The sequence below is a fragment of the Nomascus leucogenys genome, chromosome 7b, assembly GCF_006542625.1.
Source record: "Nomascus leucogenys isolate Asia chromosome 7b, Asia_NLE_v1, whole genome shotgun sequence".
Lineage (NCBI taxonomy): Eukaryota > Metazoa > Chordata > Mammalia > Primates > Hylobatidae > Nomascus > Nomascus leucogenys.
Genome location: NC_044387.1, coordinates 5,278,827 through 5,289,067, shown reverse-complemented (window position 1 = coordinate 5,289,067; position 10,241 = coordinate 5,278,827).

Here is a 10,241-nt window from a genome sequence, read left to right as displayed (position 1 = left end):
GTCACTTCTCCAGAGCTGTCAGGTAACTAACACGAGCATTCTTTGAAGACTCTGGGCACATGAGTGAGATACAGAATTGAATGTTTAAATTTCCACTTTGATTCCTCATGAATCATTTGAGACTAGTACCAGCTGATCTTGTGTACAGGCTCAGGGTCAGTGCCCAAGGGCTCACGTGTGTGTGTGTGCTGATCTTCAGTGCGTAGCGCATTCTCATTTAGAAAAGAGAATAATTGTGGACGGTACAGTGGCTTTTTTAAAATTACAGTCTTCAGGTGTAAGGTTTGGGGCTGGGAGCAATTTTATGATCAAATATGATGAACTCCTAAGTACCTGAGGTGTGATTGGGCCAATGTCGTCATGAGGTTCTTGCTCTACTTTCAGTGTTTTGATTCCACTGGGAGAATTTGGCCTAGTGTGTGGCTTTGGATGAATCCGTGCAGAGAGAGGTGTGCTTGTACTGTTACAGGATGCTGTCAGACACAGCTATAGTAGGCACCTAGGGAGGAAGTGGCCATTATTTTTACATTGACTTTTTAGAATTGAGAATGCACGTGAGTTTTTGTTGCAGATGACTTATAGTAAGCAAGTGGTTGATGCTGTTAATACCGGCCCTGCCCGATTGACATCAAGTTTATTCAACTTTTTAAAAGATGAAGAACTAAGGGGAACAAATTTATGTTTGTTGCAACTTAGCCACACATGCTTCCCTGGTACCAGCTGGAATCAGCAGCTCACAGGCATCTTTAGGACACTTCAGTGTATATGACACAGTACTTTGTTCGCATCTGCGTGTGTATGGAAAGTTTACAAAAAATGGCATGAAAAGATCATGATTGGATTTTCTTTTAAACCTGCCCCTTCTGTAAAAAATAGTTTATATATTTTTAAATTAGTGGGTATGTGTGACTTCCTTTTTTCCTAACATTCCCAGCAAATTTTTGCTGCTAAGACTATCACTGTTGAAGTGAAAATTACAGGGAAAAATGTGATGAATATACCATAACTCAAAATGTGATATTTTCTTAAAATCACTCTTTTATGCTTTAGGAACTGGTTGGTCTTCACTTTGATTATTAGTGTAAAGAGCCTGAGTATACGTGGATTTCATTGTAAAATTTAACTCCTTGTCTTTTACTTGGGGCACGGGGCCCCCGGAGGGCTTACCTATTTTCCCCACTATGTTAACAGGTCATTCTGATTTATGCATTATTTTAGTTTGACTTATTTTTAACAAAATATTAGAAATTATGCTTTAAAATGTTTAATGTGGACTGCAATTTTCATCTTTTGTTTGAGAATCTATGAAGTGTATCATATACGTGGCCTAAAACAAGGTGTGTATTTTGTTATTCCGAAATTGTTTTGCATCTGGACAAATAACTAAGTATCCCAGTGGCCTTTTTTTTAAAAACCTGTGTATCCATCTCATCCTTTTGCGCATTCCTAGTAAGCAAAAAAATTTGTTATGCCATCTTCATTATTCGAATTACAGACTGAAAATATGGCCAGTTTTTAAATAAGTTTAGATTATGTTTTCCATGGAAGGACAAGTCTGACTGTTCATGGGCTGATTTTAAGAGGATTATTCTATTTTACAATTTCAATTCTAGATCACATTTTATATATGCTGCATGCCAAAAAAAAAAAAAAAAAAAAAAAAACTATCTTTTTCTGGTGTGGAGGGGAAGAAAAACTAATATTCTACTTTACTAGTAGAGTTCAAAACAAGTTTTCACTGAGAGCCTTTTCAGTAAAAGTTGTTTTTTGAGCATTTGTCAGTTATTCTATTTCAGAAGAGTCAAAATTCAAGCACGACACATTTTGAAGGCTTTGCACAGTCCTAAACGCCCTGATGAGTCCTCTCATTCTGGAAGTGGGAATTTGAGTAGATACTGATTTGTCCTGTAGTATGGTAGATGACGGGGAGGTCTTTTCCAATCAGGCACTCAGAACACAGGCCACACTGTATGTTCTCAACCAGTAACAATCATGCTGAGGACGAAGGACTCTCCCTTTGATGCAGACACAATTGTAATGGAGATGTAAAACTTCTTTGCAATCAGACGGATAAATTGTTTGCTTTTTACTTTAAATAGGAAATTGTTTTCTAAAACTAAAATACTTGAATTGTCAGACAATATAATCTCAGCTTGTATTAGTTTTTGAATGCTCCCATCGAGGAAGTGTAACAATCCATGAAATGTGAATAAATGAAAAACAAAATCCCAGTGTGTGACAGTCTTATGTTCCTCTGTGATGCACTTGGCATTAATACAAGTCAGACAGACCTGAGGAAGAAGAATCACGCAGAAGCTGCAACCAGAAACTTCCTTGAACATCAGGAAGGTCGGCTTGGAGGCGAGTAAGAGACCAGTTTATTATCAGACTCCTTGCTGGGGGACGAGACTACTTGTAAACCATTCAGACCAAGGGTTTCTGTTGGATTAAAATCTTAACAGATTGGAATGGGAACAACTGATCCTTAATGGGCTAGCGTGCAAAGCATTGGCTAGGTGCTTTATATGGATTACCTTGGTTAGTCCTCAAAGCAAACCTTTGAGACTTATTTTTTAACCTTTCCTACGTTACTCAACATTTATTTGGTTTATAAGGGGTATTTTCTGGTTTAAAAAAATAATATTGCAAAGATTTAAGTTATCCATCAAAGTATTTTCCTGAACTATTAACATCTAATAGAAACTAAATGACACTAAGAGAATGTTATCTGAAGAGGAAGATTGCACCTAAACCGCAGCAGCCCTAGATACTCGGCTGCATGGCTGGGCTAGAACCCGGGTTCTCAAAGTGCTCCTGGGACTCACACATAGGAACTTGATGGAAATGCAAGCCCAGCCGGGCGCGGTGGCCCACGCCTGTAATCTAGCACTTTGGGAGGCCGAGGTGGGTGGATCGCTTGAGCCCAGGAGTTGGAGACCAGCCTGTGCAACTGTTGGGAAAAGGGTTTGTGGGGTGCCTGTATAAACTGGCCATAAAAATACAGGACACTAAGTTGTGGAAGCCGCGAGAGGTCTCTGAGGAGGAAAGCCTCCTAATTGCCATCGTGTTCCCATGCTCAGAGCAAGACCTGCTATCTTGTCTGTAAACACTGTGTTCAAGGAGAAAGACACTCCTTTGAAACACTGGAATGTGGACAGACGTGCAGGCTCCTAGTTAAGCCCACTCCCACTAGCTACTCTCCGGTAAGTTAAAGATATGCTGTTTGAGCACAAAGGAGATTCATTTAAACCGCTATCGCTATAGATTATGCCTATGACGCACTGCCACCCTTTCACTGTTTCGCCCTGAACATCTGCTTCTTAGATCTAAGTGATTGTACTCTATTAATAATGTGGAGACCAGAGCTCTGAGCCTTTTGCAGCCTCCACATTTTGCAGCTGGCCCCTTGGCTCCCACCTTTACTCTTAACCTGTCTCTTCTCAATCCTTTGTCGCCACCAGACTTCGGGTACCCTACGGGTGGTGTTGAGGCTGGTCCCCAACATGCAACATAGCAAAACCCTGGCTCTACAAAGAATACAAGATTTAGCCAGGCATGATGGCATGCACCTGTAGTCCCAGCTACTTGGGAGGCTGAGGTGGGAGGATGGCTTGATCCCAGGAGGTGGAGGCTCCAGGGAGGGAGCAGTGATCATGCCACTGCACTCCAGCCTGGGTGACAAAGCAAGACCCTGTCTCAAAAAACCAAAAAAAGGCAAACCCGGCTGGGCAAGGTAGCTCACACGCCTATAATTGCAGCACTTTGGGAGGCTGAGGTGGGAAGATTGCTGAGCCCAGGAGTTAGAGACCAGCCTGGGCAACACAGCAAGACCCTGTCTCTTAAAAAAAAAAAAAAAAAATTAATTAGCTGGGCATGGTGGTGGAAGGAATCGCTTAAGCCCAGGAGATCCAGGCTGTAGTAAGCCGTGAGTTGCACCACTGTACTCCAATCTGGGTGATAGCAAGACCTTCTCCGTTCCCATCCCCCCCACCCCAAAAAGGCAAACCCATGGGCCCCAACTAGGCTACCGAATCAGCGCCTCAAATTGGAGCCCATTATTCAAAATTGAGAGAGAATTCATATAAAATGCACCCCTTTGAAGTATATGATTCAGTGGCTTTTAGCATACTCACAGAGTTGTGCAGCCATCATCACTGATGCCAAAGTATCTTCCTCACCAGTCTTCTGGGTTTGAACGTTGGGTTAGAGTGTGCATTAGGTGATCCTGAGGCATGCTCACATTTGGGAACCGCTGGCACATGCACTCCCGATGACTCCAAAGATGGCACATGAAATACCCCTTGGGCACGCCAGGAAGAAGTGGCAGTAGTTATCAGCGTTGCCAGCAACTACGCCAGCCTTTGGACGTAACCTTGTCTCACTTCAACATCGTCGCATCCCAGGAAGGAAAGTGGTGATTCTACTTGAGAAAACCCAGGCCCAGGGTTGAGTGTGTCTGAGGTGGTGCAGCTTGCAAGGTCCCAGTCCCACGCACCTCTCCCCAGCGTGCCACATTAAGTGAGATGTAGGTGCCCACTAAATTACTCAACTGCACTGGCTTCTGGAAGTGGCCAAAATCTTTTAAGCAAAATTGTTTATTCAAAGTAGCATAAAATTTGGCTAAAAGCCATAGTTATTTCAAAATGAGCAACCTAATTGTTTTATTAAAGTCAGATTCCAAGAGGAAAGACCCCAGTCCACACAGGAAAGAAATCTCTTTAACCTGTTGGCTGATGGAGAGGCTAAGTCAGGGCGCAATGCAGTGACGCTGTAAGGAAAGACAAGACAACATGATCCTTTCTTTATCCCCAGAAACAAGTATTTCCCCCTCCTCATGTAAATTTTCCAGCTGTTCTTGTCATTTTAACAATCAGGCACAAAGTACAGCATGTTATCACAGTCAACATGTCTATATACAATGAACTGTTATTATATGGATTGAGTTACATTCCCTTCCCTTCTCCTCCCAGTATAAGATTCCCAAAGGTTTTCCTTTCCAGTTAGCTTTTTTCCTTCTAAGCTAGGGCATGACAGTAGTTCCTAAAAGCTCATCTAAGGATAAAGGAACCGAAATAGCAAATTAGCCTTCCAAGAGGCGGCAATGAATAGGAATGAGGTTCCTGCAGGCAGCTTCCAAGACAGAGACTCTCCCCAGATATCTATTAAACATTTTTCAGATGACTGCTTTAAAAGGACTTCCCTCCATCCTGGCTAACACGGTGAAACCGTCTCTACTAAAAATACAAAAAATTAACCGGGCGCGGTAGTCCCAGCTACTCAGGAGGCTGAGGCAGGAGAATGGCGTGAACCCAGGAGGCGGAGCTTGCAGTGGTGAGCGGAGATCGCGCCACTGCACTCCAGCCTAGGCGACAGAGCAAGACTCCGCCTGAAAAAAAAAAAAAAAAAAAAAAGGACTTCCCACTGTTCAAGAAGGGGGTTGACCTGGATAGCAAGGAAGTCTTCACCTGCTAGACCGCCTCCTTCCTAACCGCCATCTTCACGGGCTGCCTTTGGGGTTGTGGTCAGAAAATTCTCCTGGTCTGGTGTTTCTAAGGCAGTGACTGTTCCCAAGAAGTGTCATTGATGGAATGTCCCTTACTGTATTCCAGAATGCTTGCATTCCTCTCAGACCCTCTTTTCTCTGCCTCTCATTTTCCATTCTGCAACTTTCTGCGGTGTCTTAGGTCTTACACCCATCGCTGGTAACTAAGTCCATCTGACCATGGAAAGGAAAAGCTCAGTGTGAAACCCGACGATGAGGCTGCTTCCACCTACGAGGGCCTTGCAGTAGCAGGCTCGGAAGGATCAGCCGGAAAATGTGAGAGCCTGCTCGAGGTCCTCTCACCTGCTAAGCTGCAAGAGAGCCGCCTGCTGCAAACACCTCATCTTCCGTTAGACCAGGCAGCTTACCCGGAGCCTGCAAAACCTGAACTTGGGACTCCCGGCCTCTATTCCATTGTTTTTCCACTTCTGTGAGGGTTAAGAAGTTCTCTGAAAAAGCTTGGGAAATTTTATAGTATGACTGAAAGGGTGTGCACTACTTTGTGGAGGCTGAAAGCTAAACTTGAAATGCATTTTTTTTTTTTTTTTTTTTTTTTTTTAAGATGGAGTCTCTGTCACCCAGGCTGGATGGAGCGCAGTGGTGTGAGCTCGGCTCACTGCAACCTCTGCCTCCCGGGTTGAAGCGATTCTCCTGCCTCAGCCTCCCAAGTAGCTGAGACTACAGGTGCACATCACCATGTCCGGTTAATTTTTGTATTTTTAGTAGAGATGGGGGTTTCACCGTATGTTGGCCAGGCTGGTCTCGAACTCCTGACCTCAAGTGATCTGCCTGCCTTGGCCTCCCAAAGTGCTGGGATTACAGGCTTGAGCCACCGTGCCAGGCCTTGAAATGCATCTTGAAATGATTTAATTCTGCAAATATGGCATCTCTGGCCAAACCCCAATCACTGACCCGCCCACCTCTTCTCAGACTCCTCACTGGCTCACAACAGGCAAAGCCAGCACACAGGGTGATTTTTCTCTGCCTCCAACACACTCCCGTTTGAAAAAGTAGCTTGTGTGAAAGCTCCAAAAAAAGTTTCAGCAATCACTGGGGGCAAATTAAGGTTCAATCATTAAATTATCGCTTTGCTATAATATCTGTATTTGCCCTGAAATTCCCATTACAGAAAAAAATAAAGATTAGAGGAAGACACAGAAAAAAAAATTTAATATTCAGCATGCTAAACCACCTTTAAAAGAAACATGAAATCATAAAGCAAAGCTAACAGCCAACCAACAAATACCCCCTAGAAATGATCTCTACTGGATGTGGAAGATGGTTAATAAAGACGCTGTTGGTAATGCTTATGCAACTGGCAATTAGCATACCGAGCTATCCAGTGGAGGCCAGCATGGGTGTTTTTGCTAAAATACATGTTGTAGAAATTATAATTCATAGTGAAGAATCTCAACAGGTTTTCTTACAGATTTAATTACTCTCACACAAACAATTCATTCGGAAACCATAAAAGATACCTATTTACACCTAAACTGCCTGGTTTTCCAGAGCGGGGACTAAAGGGGCAGGGCGGGGAAGAAAGACAGCGAGCGCGCCCTGGGCTCTGTGGGGTTGCAGGGTCACTGTTATTTTGATCTGCTGAGCTCAAGGATTGGAAACGGAATAAAAATGCCTACTTGCCTTAGGCAGGATAAGAAGTAAACTCACCCATCAGCAGCTGCCTCCACTTCTGAGGCTTCACCTGCGGGAGGAGCTCTGAACCCAGCCCTGAGGCCACTCGGTGTCTTGAGGAGTTGCTCCAGGGCTCGGAGAAAGGGCTCAGGGGTCCTTTTGTCACTGAGGATCAAGCCAGCCAGTGAAAAAAGAAAAGCCCCAGCAGGTGTCCATCACCTACTCCCAGGGGTCGTCTGCAGAGTCACGTGGCACTCTGGCCACCTGCTTAAGAGCTGCTGTCCCTCGAAGGGCAGTGGCTGCCCCTCCAGATGCTGCTTCCATTCGAGCTCAAGGGCACGTGCCTTTCCTTATCTCGTGGAGTGTCCGTCCTATCAGGTGGTTGTTTGTAAAACAGAAGTACAGTCATTCTGCTTTCTGATACAGACTAGAGCAACAGGACAGGAAGAACCAACGGGCTGTCAAGAGAGACTTGGTTTTTGAAACAGGACATGAAAGCAAATCCCACCTACATTCGAAAATTGAGAAAAACGTCAGTGAAACCTGTTAAGTGCACTAAAAAGTTGGCAGATGTTTCATTTGTCTTTAAAGGATTTTGGCCAGCAACTTAAAGCCACCGTATTAGGACGTGGTCAAGGCAGTCAGTAGAATATACTGGCTGCACAGGGCCTTTCCTCTGGGACGTCTTTTAATGACAAAAAAGTTTTACTTCATTCTTCAAAAGTCTTCTACTAACTAGTCTCTTTGTGATTAAAGCAGCAAAAACAGATCCTGGTTTGAGTGCAGGTAGATTCTTTGGGGGAGGGCACCTCAGGAACGTGCCTTTATACCCTTCCCATGACTCCATGTAGAAGGAAGCCTGACTCACAGTCCCCTAAGAATCCAAAAGTGAGCGGTGACTTCACTCAGCAACCCATCCTGCTCCCAAGCTGACTTGGTTATAGAGCATCTTGCGTCCTTTATGTTCTCTTCTGACTACCTGTCACTCGTGTTTTAAATAATCTTCTTTTGAAATAATGAGCCTTAGCTGTCTTTGCAGGCAACTAGGCACTTCCAGCAGGCCATGAGAATGTAAGATGGCCACTACCTGGACTTACAGGTGCTGAAAGAAGAAAAGGTGTAAACGGAGACCATCTATCACCCATCAGAACCTAGGATCATCACATTCCTTTAAATGGAAAAGCCCACCCCACAACTTTCTTCTTAATGTTCTAAAAAGTGACACCTAGGTTTCTTGAAAACTGTGCTTCAATCCCAAATCCCCTTAAGACCAACATGCCTTAAAGGGGTTTTGGGTTTAAAGACCAATATGTTTTTTTTTTGTTTTTTTGAGACAGAGTTTCACTCTTGTTGCCCAGGCTAGAATGCAATGGCATGATCTCGGCTCACTGCAGCCTCCACCTTCTGGGTTCAGGTTATTCTCCTTCCTCAGCCTTCCGAGTAGCTGAGATTACAGGTGCCTGCCGCCATGTCCGGCTAATTTTTCTATCTTTAGTAGAGATGGGGTTTCACCATGTTGGTCAGGCTGGTCTTGAATTCCTGACCTCAGGTGATCCACCCATCTTGGCCTCCCAAAGTGCTGGGATTACAGGCATGAGCCACTGCGCCCAGCCCCAATATGTCTTAAAGGGGGGTTGGGATTAAAGTACAGTTTTCTGTTGAGGAAACCTAAGGTCTTAAAGGGGTTTTGGGATCAAGTGTTCTGTTGAGGAAACCTAGGTGTCACCATGCATTAGTCTTCCCCGCATTACAGAAAAGGCAGGTGTGTTCCCAGAAAAATTAAAGATGGTCTTACAAGAAGTACAAATGTGCCAACACCAGGACTTTGGGGGCCCTGGTTGTGGCCCTGCTACTTGTTACTCTATTACTTTATTCCACATGTCATTTGTTACTTTGGAAAAACAAACCTGGGAGTAACACCTTACTGTCTAGTTCTCAAGTGGCTAAGTGGCTCTGAGCAAGTTTTAAATCCGGCATCGCAAGTACCCTCTGGAGAGGGATTTAGGGACTGAGAAAGGCAGACTCCACCGAGTGTCTGTCCATCTGTCCAGGCAGCACCGTGTGGCTCAGCATGCAGGCCAGGCCGCATGCCTGGGTTGGACTCCCATCGCCGGCCCCTGCTGTTTGTTCTGGACAGTTCCTTGGTGCCTGTGTGCTGGTTTCCTCGTCTGTTAAGATGGGGTCGGACAGGCAGCTGCACATGGTAGGTGCTATGGGTCAGCTATGAAACCACCAGCCCACCGTGTGCCCTGTTCACATGCCTTACAAATTGAGGGCTGATCTCTAAAATAGCATGATTTGCACACGTTTCTGTGACCAGCGAGCCCTTTCACGTATCACTGTGACTGGTCCTCATGGTCACCCTGTGAGGCGGGCAGCATTTTCGCCATCTTACAGACGAGGAGCCCGGCTTGCTCTGAGCCATCCAGGAGTGCTGGCCAAGCCTCCGAGCTTGGCCAAATGCTGGCCCCAGGGGAGACAACCTTCTCCGGCCCCTCACCTCTGAGAACAGAGGGTGGGCCACTGTGCTGCTCACGACCTGGACTGCCTCATCTTCCCACAGACGAGCTGTCAGGGCTGTGTTTCTCCCAAGATCCCCAGAACAACCAGGGGAAGAGTTCCTGAAGAAATGGGTGTATTTTAGCCACATGAACACAAACTTGGAAGCAGCATTTGGCATCCCCGGAGAGCACTCAAATGGGGCTGGGCCACGCCTGGGGCTCCCTGAGGCTCTGTCCCCACACTTTGGGGCATGACATGACCTGACACTGTGCTGCCCTAAGACATGGGTTTGGAACATGAAATCGTGCAGAGCTGAGCTGTCAGGCCTGAGCGGACACTGCTGGAGGAGAGAGAAAGTTCACATCCCCCACCAAGCCACCGTCTCGGACTAGGTTATTACAAAGGGCGAGGGGGAGGAGGGCATCCCAGGAGTCTAACATCCCACCCGACCTATGCAGAATGACGGGTGACCGCGCCCTGACCCAGCCACACACTTGAACCCTGGAGGCTTCAGTGAGGTAGGTGGTATCAGCCCCATTTCACAGGTGGGCAAACTGAGGCAGAA